Source organism: Schistocerca cancellata, chromosome 7 (genome assembly GCF_023864275.1).
Source record: "Schistocerca cancellata isolate TAMUIC-IGC-003103 chromosome 7, iqSchCanc2.1, whole genome shotgun sequence".
Lineage (NCBI taxonomy): Eukaryota > Metazoa > Arthropoda > Insecta > Orthoptera > Acrididae > Schistocerca > Schistocerca cancellata.
Genome location: NC_064632.1, coordinates 332,837,482 through 332,852,918, shown reverse-complemented (window position 1 = coordinate 332,852,918; position 15,437 = coordinate 332,837,482). Strand labels below are relative to the sequence as shown.

General features: G+C 36.4%; 1 long non-coding RNA gene across 1 annotated transcript; it reads right to left on the bottom strand.

The window, feature by feature from the left end:
• Positions 1 to 792: 792 nt before the first annotated feature.
• Positions 793 to 8,677, bottom strand: LOC126092110 (uncharacterized). Its single transcript, XR_007521304.1, has 2 exons — positions 7,919 to 8,677; positions 793 to 1,974 (listed from the first exon to the last, which is right to left on the bottom strand). It is a non-coding gene; the product is annotated as an uncharacterized LOC126092110 (long non-coding RNA).
• Positions 8,678 to 15,437: the final 6,760 nt, after the last annotated feature.

Below are 15,437 nucleotides of genomic sequence, written 5' to 3'. Positions count from 1 at the left end.
ACTTGCAAAGTTCAAAGATATTCTGCCGCCCTGGAAAATAAACTTATTGTTACTCAACTTCATCTAATCAAGTCTTTCAATGACAATATGAGTGTAACAGACAGTATGGACCAAAATGTGAGCTATTACAAGATAAATATCAGATCCAAGAAATGGTGGTGGCCAATTTTTTGTTGGGTTTAAATTAGCAATTTAGAATTTATGTCTATTGTACAGACATTCTGAGAATGAAGAAATCAATTTTCTCACATTTAAAAGAAGAGTCGTGAGCAATCTCTTACGAAAATATGGGAAACAAAAATGTAAGGAAGAGCAAAGTGTCACCCTACCTGCAGCTGCTAAGTGTGTCTGCGGCATTTTGTTTCAATAAAACAAGGCACTTTATTGTTCCTCAAACCAAAAGAATGAGATGTGCTCTCTGTAAGTCACACACAACTCACATGTGCACAAAATGTAATGTACCCTTACATGAAAAATGGCATGTGGCAATTATATGCATAGAGCTACTTCTAATTCTAAATCGCATGGTGTTATTGCATCAGATAAAGATTAACAACTCTGAAAAACACAGTAGTCCTACACCTGATGCCTGTTACATGCAAAAAAATATAATAATACGCTCATAAAACCAGTACATTCTTAAGGAATAAAGAAAACACAAAATTGACAAAGTTGATTAACACAATACTCCTGTGTACCTGCAATTTGCATCAGATGACTTAATCATCTTTCACACTGCAATATCCCTTTAAATATGTACTGGTAAAAGTTTTGTTTGAAATAAAGAAAAAATTACATGAGAGAAATTATTTTATTGTGTGTACATTACATTTTAAAATGCATTACAGTGTTTATTAGATAATTTCAGATCAAATAAGTTAAATTATAAGTGAATTCAGATAAATATTAATCATAACTGAGACCAATAACATTCAGCATTACATATTTTTTCACCTCCTCGTAAAAAATGATAAATGTACAATACTATTCGACACATACATTTTCTACTGTGAAAGATTTGCTGTTTTGTCACACACATTACTTTCTGTCTTGGTAAAAACCATTGAGCAACATTGTCAAGTCATATCCTGACATGTTTGTCTCTAAACATCACACATCAATCAAAACACGTCTCGTACAATTGTATCAGTTCAGTAACATGAAGTATATAGAAATTTTTAGACTAGCATTATCAACAACAACATTGTTATTTCTACGGCTACTGACACAGAAGAATGTAAACTGCTGTATAAAAAAAGAAGTACAGTTCATGCAGTCTGGGCAAAACTGTTCAGTCTCAAGAATCAACAATTATGCAGTGCAATACTTCCATAAAAAATTTTGTCTAACAACAGGGAAGCAGTAGCTTTTGTCTTCAGTATACCAGTTCTTCTCTTGGGGAAGGAATGTAAAACATCATTGGACAGATAGAAATTCAACAAAGGACAATAATTTAACCTTGTTAAAGCTTATTCTTACAAATCTATTCGTAGTATCTGACAGCAGAGTCAAGCTATAATCAACAGCAATATACAACAAATTTAGAATATAAAATCAGGAACAACATATTTTAATTTTAAAGTGTGCATTTCATTTTTCCATTCGGAATAAAGCTTTCCTGGTGAACATTAGCTCCTAGCTGCCAAAAAGAAGTCTAATTTTTTTTAGTACCACATGTTCCAACTCAATCACAGTATGTACATAAACAACATAGTCATTACTTCCAATGAAATCAGAAATTGAATTTCTGTTGCCCTGTCATGGCAGTGGAATTTCACTGAATGACTAGCAGGATCAAAGACAGCAGGAACATCTAACAGCATTCTATGACTTTGGAGTGTAATACTCTTGTTGGCTGCTCAACCTCCTCATTGGACAAAATCATCTTGAGATGCCTATTGTGGAGAGCCTAAGTTCACTGTAGTTTTCTTTTTCCAGTTTTCTTGCTCCGAGGAAGAGTAGCAGAGCCAGATACTTGCTGTGGACAAAAGTAAACTGTTGTTATAAGCAGTGAAAGTGTTTTTGTACACTACAGTATGACAATATCTAAATCAGCTCACCCTAAAGTCTTTTAGTAGGGAAATATTTAAAAAAATGAATTACTCATTAGATTCCTTAAAAGATAATTTCCCTGACACTTGAGAATTAACTGCAGGTTATATTTTTAATGGACTGTGTAAAATAGGGTGTCCATTTCATTTCTTTAAAGAAAAGGACATTTTAAAAAGTTTATAAAAAATATCACTCCCCCCTTCCCATGAACCTTGGAATTAATGGGGAGGCTTTCATGCCCGAGCAATACAGATACCGTAGGTGTAACCACAACGGAGGGGTATCTGTTGAGAGGCCAGTCAAACATGTGGCTCCTGAAGAGGGGTAGCAGCCTTTTCAGTAGTTGCAGGGGCAACAGTCTGGATGATTGACTGAGTTGGCCTTGTAACATTAACCAAAACGGCCTTGCTGTCCTGGTACTGCAAATGGCTGAAAGCAAGGGGAAACTACAGCCATAATTTTTCCCAAGGGCATGCAGCCTTGCTGTATGGTTAAATAATGATGGCGTCCTCTTGGTTAAAATATTCCAGAGGTAAATTAGCCCCCATTTGGATCTCTGGGCGGAGACTATTCAGAAGGACATCGTTATCAGGAGAGGAAAAAACTGGCATTCTACGGATTGGAGTGGGGAATGTCAGATCCCTTGATCAGGCAAATAGGTTAGAAAATTTAGAAATGTAAATGAGTAGTTTAAAGCTGGATATAGTGGGAATTAGTGAAGTTTGGTGACAGGAGGACCAAGACTTCCAGGTCCGGTTAATACAGGGCTATAAATACAAAATCAAATAATGGTAAGGCAGGAGTAGGTTTAATAATGAATGAAAAAACAGGAGTGCAAGTATGCTACTACAAACAGCATAGAGAACACATTATTACAGCCAAGATAGACATGAAACCAATACCTACCACAGTAGTACAAGTTTATGTGCCAACTAGCTCTGCAGATGATGAAGAGATTGAAAAAATGTATGATGAGATAAAAGAAATTTTCAGATAGTGAAGGGAGACGAAAATTTAATAGTCATGGGTGACTGGAATTCAGTATTAGGAAAAGGAAGAGAAAGAAACGTAGTAGGTCAATATGGAATGGGGTAAGGAATGAGAGAGGAAGCCGTCTGGTAGAATTTTGCACAGAGCATAACAATCATAGCTAACACTTGGATTAAGAATCATGCATGAAGGTTGTATATGTGGAAGAGGCCTGGAGACATTGGAAGGTTTCAGGTAGATTATATAATGGTAATACAGAGATTTAGGAACCAGGTTTTAAATTGTAAGACATTTTCATGGATAGATGTGGACTTTGACCACTATCTATTGGTTATGAACTGTAGATTAAAACTGAAGAAACTGCAAAAAGGTAGGAATTTAAGGAGATGGGACCTGGATAAACTGACTAAACCAGAGGTTGTACAGAGTTTCAGAGACAGCATTAGGAAAAAATTGACAATAACAGGGGAAAGAAATCCAGTAGAAGAGGAATGGGTAGCTTTGAGAGAGAAATAGTGAAGGCAGTGGAGGATCGAGTAGGTAAGAAGACGAGGGCTAGTAGAAATCCTTGGGTAACAGAAGAGATACTGAATTTAATTGATGACAGGAGAAAATATAAAAATGCAGCAAATGAAGCAGGCAAAAAGGAATACAAATGTCTCAAAAATAAGATCGATAGGAAGTGCAAAATGGATAAGCATGGTCGGCTAGAGGACAAATGTAAGAATGCAGAGGCATATATCACAAGGGGTAAGATAGATACTGCCTACAGCAAAACTAAAGAGACCTTTGGAGAAAAAGAGAACCACTTGTATGAATATCAAGAGCTCAGATGGGAAAACCAGTTCCAAGCAAAGAAGGGAAAGCAGAAAGGTGGATCTAACAAAACTCTACCATCTGGTGAGTAAGATGTATGAGACAAGCGAAATACTCTCAGACTTCAAGAAGAAGAAGAATTCCAATCCCAAAGAAAGCAGGGGTTGACAGATGTGAAAATTACCGAACTATCAGTTTAATAAGCCACGGCTGCAAAATACTAATGCGAATTCTTTACAGGCAAATGGAAAAACTGGTAGAAGCTGACCTCCGGAGAAGATCAGTTTGGGTTGGAACACACGAGGCAATACTGACCCTACGACTTATCTTAGAAGATAGATTAAGAAAAAGCAAACATATATTTGTAGACTTAGAGAAAGCTCTTGACAGTTTTGACTGAAATATTCTCTTTCAAATTCTGAAGGGCGCAGGGGTAAAATACAGTGAGCGAAAGGCTGTTTACAATTTGTACAGAAACCAGACTGCAGTTATAAGAGTTGAGGGGCATGAAAGGGAAGAAGTGATTGGGAAGGAGTGAGACAAGGTTGTACCCTATCCCCAATCTATATATTGAGCAAGCAGTAAAGTAAACATAAGAAAAATTTGGATTAGGAATTAAAATCCATAGTGAAGAAATTAAAACTTTGTTTGCCACTGACATTGTAATTCTGGCAGAGACTACAAAGAACCTGGAAGAGCAGTTGAACAAAATGGACAGTGTCTTCCAAGGATGAACACCAACAAAAGCAAAATGAGGATAATGGAATGTAGTCTAATTAAATACGGTGGTGATGAGGGAATTAGGTTAGGAAATGAGACACTTAAAGCGGAAGCTGAGTTCTGCTATTTGGGGAGCAAAATAACTGGTGATGCTCGAAGTAGAGAAGATATAAAATGTAGACTGGCAAAGGCAAGAAAGTGTTTCTGAAGAAGAGAAATTTGTTGGCATTGAGTATAGAGTTAAGCGTCTTTCTAAAAGTATTAGTATGGACTGTAACCATGTATGGACGTGAAACATGGATGATAAATAGTTTAGACAAGAAGAGAAAAGAAGATTTCAAAATGTGGTGCTACAGAAGAGTGCTGAAAATTAGATGGGTAGACCACATAAATAATGAGGAGGTACTGAATAGAATTGGGGAGAAGAGGAATTTGTGGCACAACTTGACTAGAAGAAGGGATCGGTTGGTAGGACATGTTCTGAGGCATCAATTCATCACCAATTTATTACTGGAGGGCAGCGTGGAGAGTAAAAATCATAGAGGGGGACCAAGAGATGAATACACTAAGCAGTTTCTGGAGGATGTAGGGTGCAGTAGTTACTTGTAGATGAAGAAGCCTACACAGGGTGCAGTAGCATGGCGAGCTGCATCAAACCAGTCTCTGCACATAAGACCACAAAAACAACAACAACATAAAAAATCTACGACAATTGAAGAAAGAAATAGGACAAAAATATTGTATGGACAAAATTTAATGGACATAGAAGTTTACCTTTACATCATGGACTCAGATGATCCAAAATGACTTTTTAAAATTATTCTGCTTTGTGATTCACAATGTCAGACCTTCAATCATATCAATAGCAAAGTCTAATCTACATAACATACATATCACAGTGTTCCCGTCACCAGTGATAAACTCACTGTTGTGCCTCTTCCTAGTGTATACACTGGCACAATGCGCATTAGTTAACTGTGTATCAAACATCTGGTAGCACAAAATACTTCTGCCATGGGAAATTAAAAAAAGTGGGACACTGAGAATCACTGAAAAAACTTTCAGGACAGTGAGTCGTTTTTTTTTTTTTTTTTTTTTTTTTTTTTTTTTTTTTTTTTTTTTTTTTTTTTGTGGGGGAGGGTGGGGGGGGGGCACCTCAGGACTGTTACGGGAAACATGGGACAAATGGACACCCTAGTGTAAACCTACATTAAACTTTACCAAATGGTGGTGACTGGCATTACAAACTTTCAAAATGCGGTTTTCTAACATTAAGTAAGACAGTTGTTGCTGAAATCTGATTCGCTATAATACTTATTTTCCTACTGGGTCCCACTGTCTGCCACAAAAACCCCAAGGAGATGTCACAGATCCCTAATATTATATGGTATGGGAACTAATGGCATCAACCATCCACACATTTTCAGATCAAGGAACCACAAGTTTCACAATTGGAAAGGAAGGAGTAGCGGTTTCCAATTAGTATTCCTGTAGAATGTTTTGATACAATTTCATTCATCATATATTGTGTTTTTAAAAGCTAACATATCAAAATAAATTATTTTCCATTTTAATTATAACCCAACAAAATTTAGCTGAATTAATCCAGTTTGCTTTTTTGAATAGAGTTCAACAAAAATAAAATATGTAGTATTAACAGTGTTTCTGTTCTATAGAAAAGAAAATTATACAGCATAAATTCTTTGCTTTTGTATCAGCATTTTGCAGGAGGGTAAGGTCAAATTAAGTGTGATTGATTACTAAAGTTCACCATCTTTACAGTGAACAAGTGTAGTACCATCACAAAAAGACTCAATGCAATATGTGTTATTAAGAAGTCACAACACGCTTTAAAAGAACTTACTTAAATCTACCACACATATAAAGCAGTAGTTCCACATGACACAGGCCACATCTCTTTGCTTACATGTCTTGTTCATAAGTGCACACAATGAAGCTAGAAAGAGAAAGAATGAGACATGTGGGCAACAACTAATCACACAGGTGCATGATATGAGAAACAGAGGAAGAATATCCCTACACTTTTCGATAAAGTTTCAAGCAACAGCAAAATGTTCTGAACAGAATGTGCCTAAACAATATTTCATTAAAACAGACTTTTTGCCACAATAATACTGTCTGTAATAGTTTTTCAGAAACAATTTGGAGGTTGAAATAGTAATTCACTCCTTTTTGTGTAGTCTTTTCATTTTTCTCAAATCTTTATCAGCAACATGAGTGATACTGCAGAATCCATACAATATTCAGTTTCTCATTCAGGCTCATGTCAAAATGAGATAAACTGCACAGAAACCAAGCATAATATAAGCAATATACGGCATAAAACTGTAGCCAACTTTGTTGTTTACAGTTTCTCATGCAGAAATGTTTAGGCAGTTCAAAAACAGGTTCACCACAAACTTAAAATATGCAATCAGCATCTTAGTTTTATCAACAACATTAGAAAAGAAAGCAAAAACAATATTTTTAGTAGTCTTCTAATCACACAAACCAAGCAAATTAAAAACATTATGTTAATGTACTTGCTGTCACATGCTTTGAGTATGAGTTTACTTTCATGACACTGCTGCACATATGAATTTCACACCCAGCAAGATTCGATAGCAGAAAAGAAGCGGTTTGGAATATTACAAAATTACAAAAGATTACAACTCTGCACTGGAATTAGGACATCAAGTTTGTGAAAAGGAATAAATTCATATTGATTTTGTTTTTTACCACAGTAACAAGTGATGTTTGACCCAATATAGTGTACAGAAACATACAAACCTGGTCCAAACTCTAATACATATGCCTTCATTTACCAAAATTGTACATCAACTCATGGGTACTTCTTTTTCATTTCCTTACTTTGAAAAAGCTAATTATCTTTGTGAGCCAATTTGCAACTTTAATTACCAGATAAAATATGAATTTTAATGATATTATAAAAACTACACATATATTTAGTGCAGCAGCATTTAGTAATAACAATGGAAAGAACATCTGAAATCAGTTTGTTAGTTGTGGCATGGTACATCAATAATTCATATCTCTCATCAAATGTAGGTGTAGTCAGGTAGTGCATTGATAGTTTTTTCTCTCAGAAACAACAAATTTATTCAAAATGAGTTGCAGGTTTAATACACATATTTAACAACATTGCTTCTCACTTTGATTGTCCAATGAATGTGTCTCATTCTTTTTAGTAATCTGAAAAGTAACAAACTTCAAGGCAAAATCAACTAGCAATAACATTTCTCCCTGTGTTATGTCTTTAAACGACATCTAAATGTTAGATAGCTAAGGACCCACACACAAACAAGAAATGTTGAAGTACATCCCTGTAAATGTGTCCACAGGTCGGCTTCTTCCATAACGAGGGAAAAAGATATAGGATAGGATAAGATGGGGCCAAGGTAGAGAACCAGTAATCTTCCTACATTGTCAAAAGCAGTGTTTCCTTGTGAGAGCCTCTCATCATCGGTGACGTGGAGAGATCTTTCTGCCAAAGCCCAAATCGTATATGGCCACTGATGTACCTCCCAAACTTAGTTCCACACTACTCTTTCAATTTCCATCAATAGCGAAATTTTATCAAAAATATAAAGCAAAGTAGATACACATTCCTTCCACAAAACTGAAATACTTAACCTTTAGCATTGTACAATGTTTCCACAACAGTGCACTAAAACATACTTTCAAGACATACTTCGTCTGTGGGAGATCACTTAGTTTCATTCTGTCAAAAACGTAAAATCTGTAAGAAATAATTCAAGCCCCTGGCCAGCTTTGTTCTAGGAGTGAGCAACAAAACTATGTGATGAACAGATTTAAATTTCTGTGGCTGCAAAATAAACATCAGTTAAAAAAAAAGCCTAACACTTTAAAGGATGTGATAAGAATATCTGTCTTGAGTTTCCATACTATATAACTTCAGAACCTACAAGGCTGTGTATTATTGCTCAAATTTATTTCATTTCCCAATGGCAATATTTCCCCAAATCTATTCAATTATCCATGGCAGTGACGGAAAAATGCATGCACATAAGCACAGCAAATACTCTGAGTGAAAGACATAAGCAGTTGAAGCAGAGTAAACTCACCTCTACTGTTACCATTTCATTCCCACGTGGGGAGCTGCTTAAGAAAGTAAACAAAGTGTGTAACATTTACCTTTTTTGCTCTGCTTTGTATTGAATTAGTGTTCTGTTATGATTATCCAAAGCTCAAAAAATTATTAAAAATTCTAACAAAGTTGATCTGTTTCATGTCATTTGTCCAGTCTTTCTACAGAATACATGTTTTTTGAGTTTGTCACCAGATCAAATTGTATAAATTCTACAATATTTCTTCATTAATGTGATTAGATTAGTCTTTCTACAGAATACATGGCTCTCAGATCAGTCACTGGATAACATCATGCACATTCCACAATGTTTCTTTGAAGCAGTTGTTCAACATCAAGGGGTTTCCACTGGCAACTGCTGGCGAGTAGTGAGTGCCACAGCATCAAAGAGATCTTGTGGATGCAGCAGCAAATCCGAGTGCCACATATCCAATAGATGCATGGGAAAGCCTGGAGATTCACAGTCTTTTTACAGTTCTCAGAATGTGTCACACCTAATTGTTAACGACATTTCTGACAGTTGCATTCTTCTTCTAGTTTCAGAATAGACTGGGCTCTCTCTGCTTTGAAAAACATAACGACATATGAAATGATACCAGTAAAAATTGTGATCCTATAGACATTGTACAGAAGAGAGACACTAACATGTGCCAAATATAACTTACAGATTAAATCATAATTCGTTGTTGTCTGAACTGTTAAAATTCACCCCAAGTTATGTTCTCAGATTATATCCAACAAGAGATTTTGTTGCAAACATATTATGTATTTGAAAGTGCCAGTAAGAGAGGTTCCACACTTGTTTTCCTCCCTTTTTTTACTTGACTATCTTAATAATATATCTTCATTTTATAATCAATAATGAAATGATTTTATATAAGAACACACACTTTCCCAGGAAACAGGACAACTCTTCAAAACTATTTTACATCAACTACTGAAACTATTCAAACAAAAATTGTTTAACAAATTCATAGTTTCTGATTCATTATGGCATACTGTCAAGTCTCTTCCAACAATGCCCCTTGAGTTTGAATTGTGGCATCGATACTAACGACTTCTACTTCTCAGATTATTTACTGCGCCATGTGCAACATTTTGACTAATTGCCACAGTGTAGTAATACTATTGGTATGAACTTATGATTACTGGATCAAATAATTATATGATTGCAAGAGTAAAGTATGAGAAACTTTTATGTCAGCTATCAGATGGTTGATGAACTATTATTTTCTTAAGGGACTGCCAGAGGAAGTTAAAATATAGACCACTATAATCTACAGAAAAATATGAAACAAAGATAAAAAATACAAAAAGCATATTTCAGACAGTGAGAACACAGAACCACAAATTAAGCCAACTGGGCACTTGACTCATAACCAGGAGAGTAGCACACTGAAGGAGATAACTTACGTATTTTGATAGAACCATCGCTGTCAAAAACACATAACTGAGAATGAAATACAAGGTACAAGGGATGTTAGATTGAGTCTATATTTTTAGATTTCCAGAAGACTTTTGACAAAACTCCTCACAACAAAATTTCTAATCAAATTCTGTGCCTATAGAGTATCATCTCAGTTGTGCAACTGGATTTGCGAGTTCAAGTCATACGCATCACAGTTCATAGTAATTGACAGAGAGCTATCGAGTAAAACAGAAGTAATATCTGGCATTCCCCAAGGAAACTTTATAGGTCCTCTGCTATTCCTGATCTACATAAATGATTTAGGAGACAATCTGAATAACCCTCTTAGATTGTTTACGGATGATGCAATCACTTATCATCTTCTAAAGTCATCAGAAGATCAAAACCAATTGCAAAACGATTTAGAAAAGATATCTGTATGGTGCAAAAAGTGGAATTTCACTCTAAATAATCAAAAGTGTCAAGTCAGCCACATTTCTGCATGGAAACTACAAAATGTAGGTTACACAAAATATCACACAAATCTAATGGCTACAAATTCAACTAAATACTTAAGGATTACAGTTAGAAATAACTTAAATTGGAATTATGACATAGATAATGTTGTGGGGAAAGTAAACTGGACTGCAATTTATACGCAAAAAAACTTAAAAAATACAACAGGTCTACTAAAGTGACTTCTTACACGACACTTGTCCACCCTCTTTTGGAGTACTGCTATGTGGTGTGGGATCCACACCAGATAGGATTGGCAGAGGACGTCAAAAAAGTTCAGAGAAGGGCAGCTCGTACTGTATTATAATGAAACAGGTGAGAGAGTGCCATGGATATGATAAGTGACCTGGGGTGGCAATCATTAACACAAAGGCATTTCTAATTGTGGCAGGATCTTCTCATAAAATTTAATTTGGCAACTTTCTCCTCAGAGTGTGAAAATATTGTGTTAGTGCTCACCTACATATGGAGAAATGACCATCACAATAAAACATGAGAAATCAAAGCTTGCACAGAAAGGAAATTGCTTGAAGGTGATTTGATGAACACTCTGGCAGGCTCCCAATTGTGAACTAACATGTACATTCTGTTCAGAATTTTGTAATGTTATCAATCATACTAGATGACTGACGAGAAAGATCTGCACCAAAAGCACGAGATGTCACGTTTTTATGCATATTACAGAAAGTAACAGAAAGGACATTGAACTTTAACAGCCCCCACCCCCTTCCCCAACCCTAACCCCTCGCAACTCTTAACCTCCCCCACCCCAATACAGACAAACTGTTTTTCTAGTTTCTCCATTCCATGCATCTTCCCACTACTTTTCTATTCAAATCCTGGATTACTGCCTCTCAACCTCTATATCAATGTCCATATTCTCTTATGACATTATCTGTTTATTATTTTGTGTACCTATTATTGCGACTATTATTGTTATTATTATTATTATTATTTGCTTTTGCAGTGACCTTCCATATTTTTTTTTTAATTTTACCAGCTTCATTAATCTTTAATTACCGCCTGCACCTTATCACCTCTAATGGCTATCATCTTTAATGTATTGTTTACCAGATGCTCACTATCAGGATGGTCTGCAATTTTAACCTCAGCTGTTAGCCCATTGTTACTCCTAAATAATTTTCTGCAACACATTTTTGCCTTGATTATGTGTGTAAATCAACTTTACCTTCACATCAGTATCTATATATTTTACTCACTCTTTCTTTCCTCTCAAGGTAGATTAAAAAGAGGGTTGGAGATTTAATGACTACAAAAAGTTTGGAGATTCCATGATTTGTTAGTTCACTGCATTTACTTTATTGTTTTTCTCATGACCTTGCATATTTATTTCGTGGAGAGTAGCTGTTGAAACATCTGTTTTCAGTAGTGCGAATTATTTTTGTTATAAAACTAGATCAGGTCTTTAGTGCTACTTTAGTCATCCCAACGTTGTTAGTAGTCCTGACTGCCTCCCCCTCCTGTGTACTCTCCATCCCCAGACACACAGTATGATCTGGATAGTGTGTCTGCTTGTTGTGTGCAGACAGACATAACAAATATTGGGCACTCTCTGTAAACAACTGAAAGCTGGGTTGGCTATGGCTGACAGGCTTCAGGTCACAGCTAAAGGCTGCAACAATATTGAGGCACCAGACACAAGACTTGTGATACCTCTGGAGGATATGGAATCCCCTAGTAACCCTGTTGTCACTGCACTGTCTGATACAGAGCCTCTGACCGGTCTGTCTTCACTTGAGAGTGAGGGGTGGACAGTGGTGATTTCACATATCTCTGGGTAGAGGGCGACAGTGAGAACTGGATGCACAGGCAGCTTCTTATGCCTAGCAACAGGTACAAGATGCTACCCAGTGTTGGGTCAGGATGGGATGCCTCTCGCTTTGGGTCAGTGATTGATTTTTCTGCCCGCTTCTGGACAAATGTAGAGTGTGGATGTGCTAGACATTAGGAGCACCAACATTAGGTGTCCTCTCAGGGAAATATCAGGCAGGATGGGTAAGAATTCCAGTGTGTATTGGTATGCTTCCAGGGAGATCTCACTCAAACGTGAGACATGGAAGCAGCTATCCAACACACTGGGTGCAACCGGCTACAAATTGTGGCCATCCTCAGTAATCTTTTGGCATTTGGCTGCTTTGGTGGAGGCACCTAGCATCACATACAGGGTGCAGACTAAGTTCACTATTTGCAGCATCAATCCCAGAGTCAATCATAGTCCTCTAGTTTGGAGCTGAATGGAATGTCTAAACTAGAAGCTCAGACGATTCTGTGACAACATCAGATGTGAATTTCTCAATCTTCACCAGTGAGTGGAGAACTGTAGGGTCTCCCTCAATATGTCAGGTATGCGCTACATGCAGAACGTGGCTACTGGGGTACTGGACTGCAAGAGATGAGTACTTGCGAATTTTTCAGCTTAGAAGAACATCCCCCTGGGTACAGTGATAAACTGCCTGCTGATATTGAAGACAGATCAGCTGCATTGTTCTCAGAGAATATTTATCGTCACAGATTGGAAACAGAAGAGATCAATGTGATGTTAATAAAGTGCAAGAGCATCCATGATAAGGTCCCAGAATGGATAACAATAGAAACATGAAATTGGTTGCAATTATAAGTGAATAGCAACAAAATTGTAAATACAGATGGGAATATTTACCATAGGGGTATATTAGATGCCAATATCAGTCGCATTTTTAGTGTAGTAAATAATTCAATACTATCTAATGAAGTTATTATTGATTCTAAAAGTGAGATAATCTGAGTGAAGTTAAGCATCAAATAGATCTTATAATTAAATATCTCCTTGAGACATTTAAGTCTCTTTTTAATTCATTTCATCTGCTTTGATCATTAAGCATCAAAGATAAGAAAAAAGGTGCATCAGACACTTTTCTAGACCACTTACATCAGGAGTGTAGCTGCAGAGCATTTCACAGACAATTTGCACATGTAGAATGTGAGAGTCATGTGCTCAAAACTGGTGCCAGAGACAGGGATTCATGTGACATTATTCTGAATGTCAACAATCTTATGGAAAGGATAGATTGCTACTCACCACAAAAGTGACATAATGAGTTGCAAATATGCACAATGGAAAGACTGTTATGTATTGAGTTTTCAGCCAAAGCCTTCTTCAGAAAGGAAAATACACACACATTCATACAAGCAAGCTCATCTCTCGCACACAACAAGCCCCATCTCCAGAACACAACACAAACTTCTCTTCTTTAGCTTCCACAAATCAACAATGTGCACATCAGAGGTAAGAATCAGTTGAATACTTCATGCTATCAGACTTGAGATTGCAGTTTCTATTAACATGTAAAATAATTGCCTCCCCACTCATTTCGAAACAATCACAATCAAAATAGTGGAAAAATACACATCACAGTGATAGAATGGGTGAGCGACAAATACAGTCAACACCAGCAAATAAGATGCTACACAGTTGGTGACAAATTTCTATAAAAACACTACCGCATGAAGTCTCCCAACCACTGCCAAGTACTACCAGTCAGAAACAGGGAGTCCACGTCCCACGTAACGTGTTTGTGAAAATTGAGTCCAGCTAAACACAGGAAAACATACCGCTTCCCAAGTGGGTAGGAAGAATAGTTTTTGTTTCAATGTTTAAAGTTGGTGTACATGTTTGATACGTAATGCTACTTTAACCATACCTTTTCAAGATGCATACTGAATGTCATTTTAAAACAATTCACAAAAACTTAGAATCAGAAGCAGCTGTTTGTAGTGAGTTGTGGAGGAAGAAACTTTCTAACCTTAACTGTAAATCACAATCATAGTAGTGGCTTTTGTAAAACCTGTACAAAAAAGTCTTTCATGAAACACAGCATATTTTGTGTCTGGTAAGTACTGATGAAACTGCAAAACCATTTGATGACATCACATTTGTTAAGGAATGCATTCTGACAGCTAGTGAGTCCTTGTCTTGCACATTTAAAAACAAATTAGAGATAATATCAGCTATCAGAGACATGCTTCTGTCAATGCCTGCTATAACAAGAAAAGTGGAATTAATGGTGGAAAATATAAAAGGTCGGCTGATAACAGATTTGCAATCCTGCTTGTGTTTCTCATCGCAGTTAAATGGGTTAGTTAGATGGGAGTTGATTTGCCTCAAGTTATGATTTTTGTAATATTGATATTTTTGGATTTCAGTGTAAAGGTACACTTGCTAACAGTTTTGATCTCAAGGAGAATATTTTTACAAAGCATTCAAATCTTTCACTTCTGAATATGATTTGCCAATTCAGAAACTTGTGTCTATTACTACTGATGGAGTGCCTTGCATGGTAGGCAAACACAAATGATTTGTTACCTCATGTGCGAATGACAAATCTTTCCCACTTCCATTAAGTGTCATTATATCGTGCATCGGCATGTGCTCTGTGGACACATTTTCAAAATGACATGTTATAATATGTCACAAAAACTGCAAATTAAATTCACACACAATCACTACTGAGAAGAAAGTTTAGAGTGCTGTTAGAAGAATTGGACAGCCAGTTTGGAGACTTGCTGTTGCACATCAAAGTTTGATGTCTGAGTACAGATATGTTTCTCAATGGATTTAGGGAACTTCTGCCAGTGTTAAAATCTTTTGTGTCTAAAAGAGAGGAAGATTACTCAGAACTGTATGATTTGAGCTGGTGGTTGTATCTAGAATTTTTAACTGACATGACAGTTAAATTAAATGAGTGAAAGAACTTCAAGGAAAAATCCAAACTGTCATAACCCTTACGTCTTGCAGAAAGTGTTTCA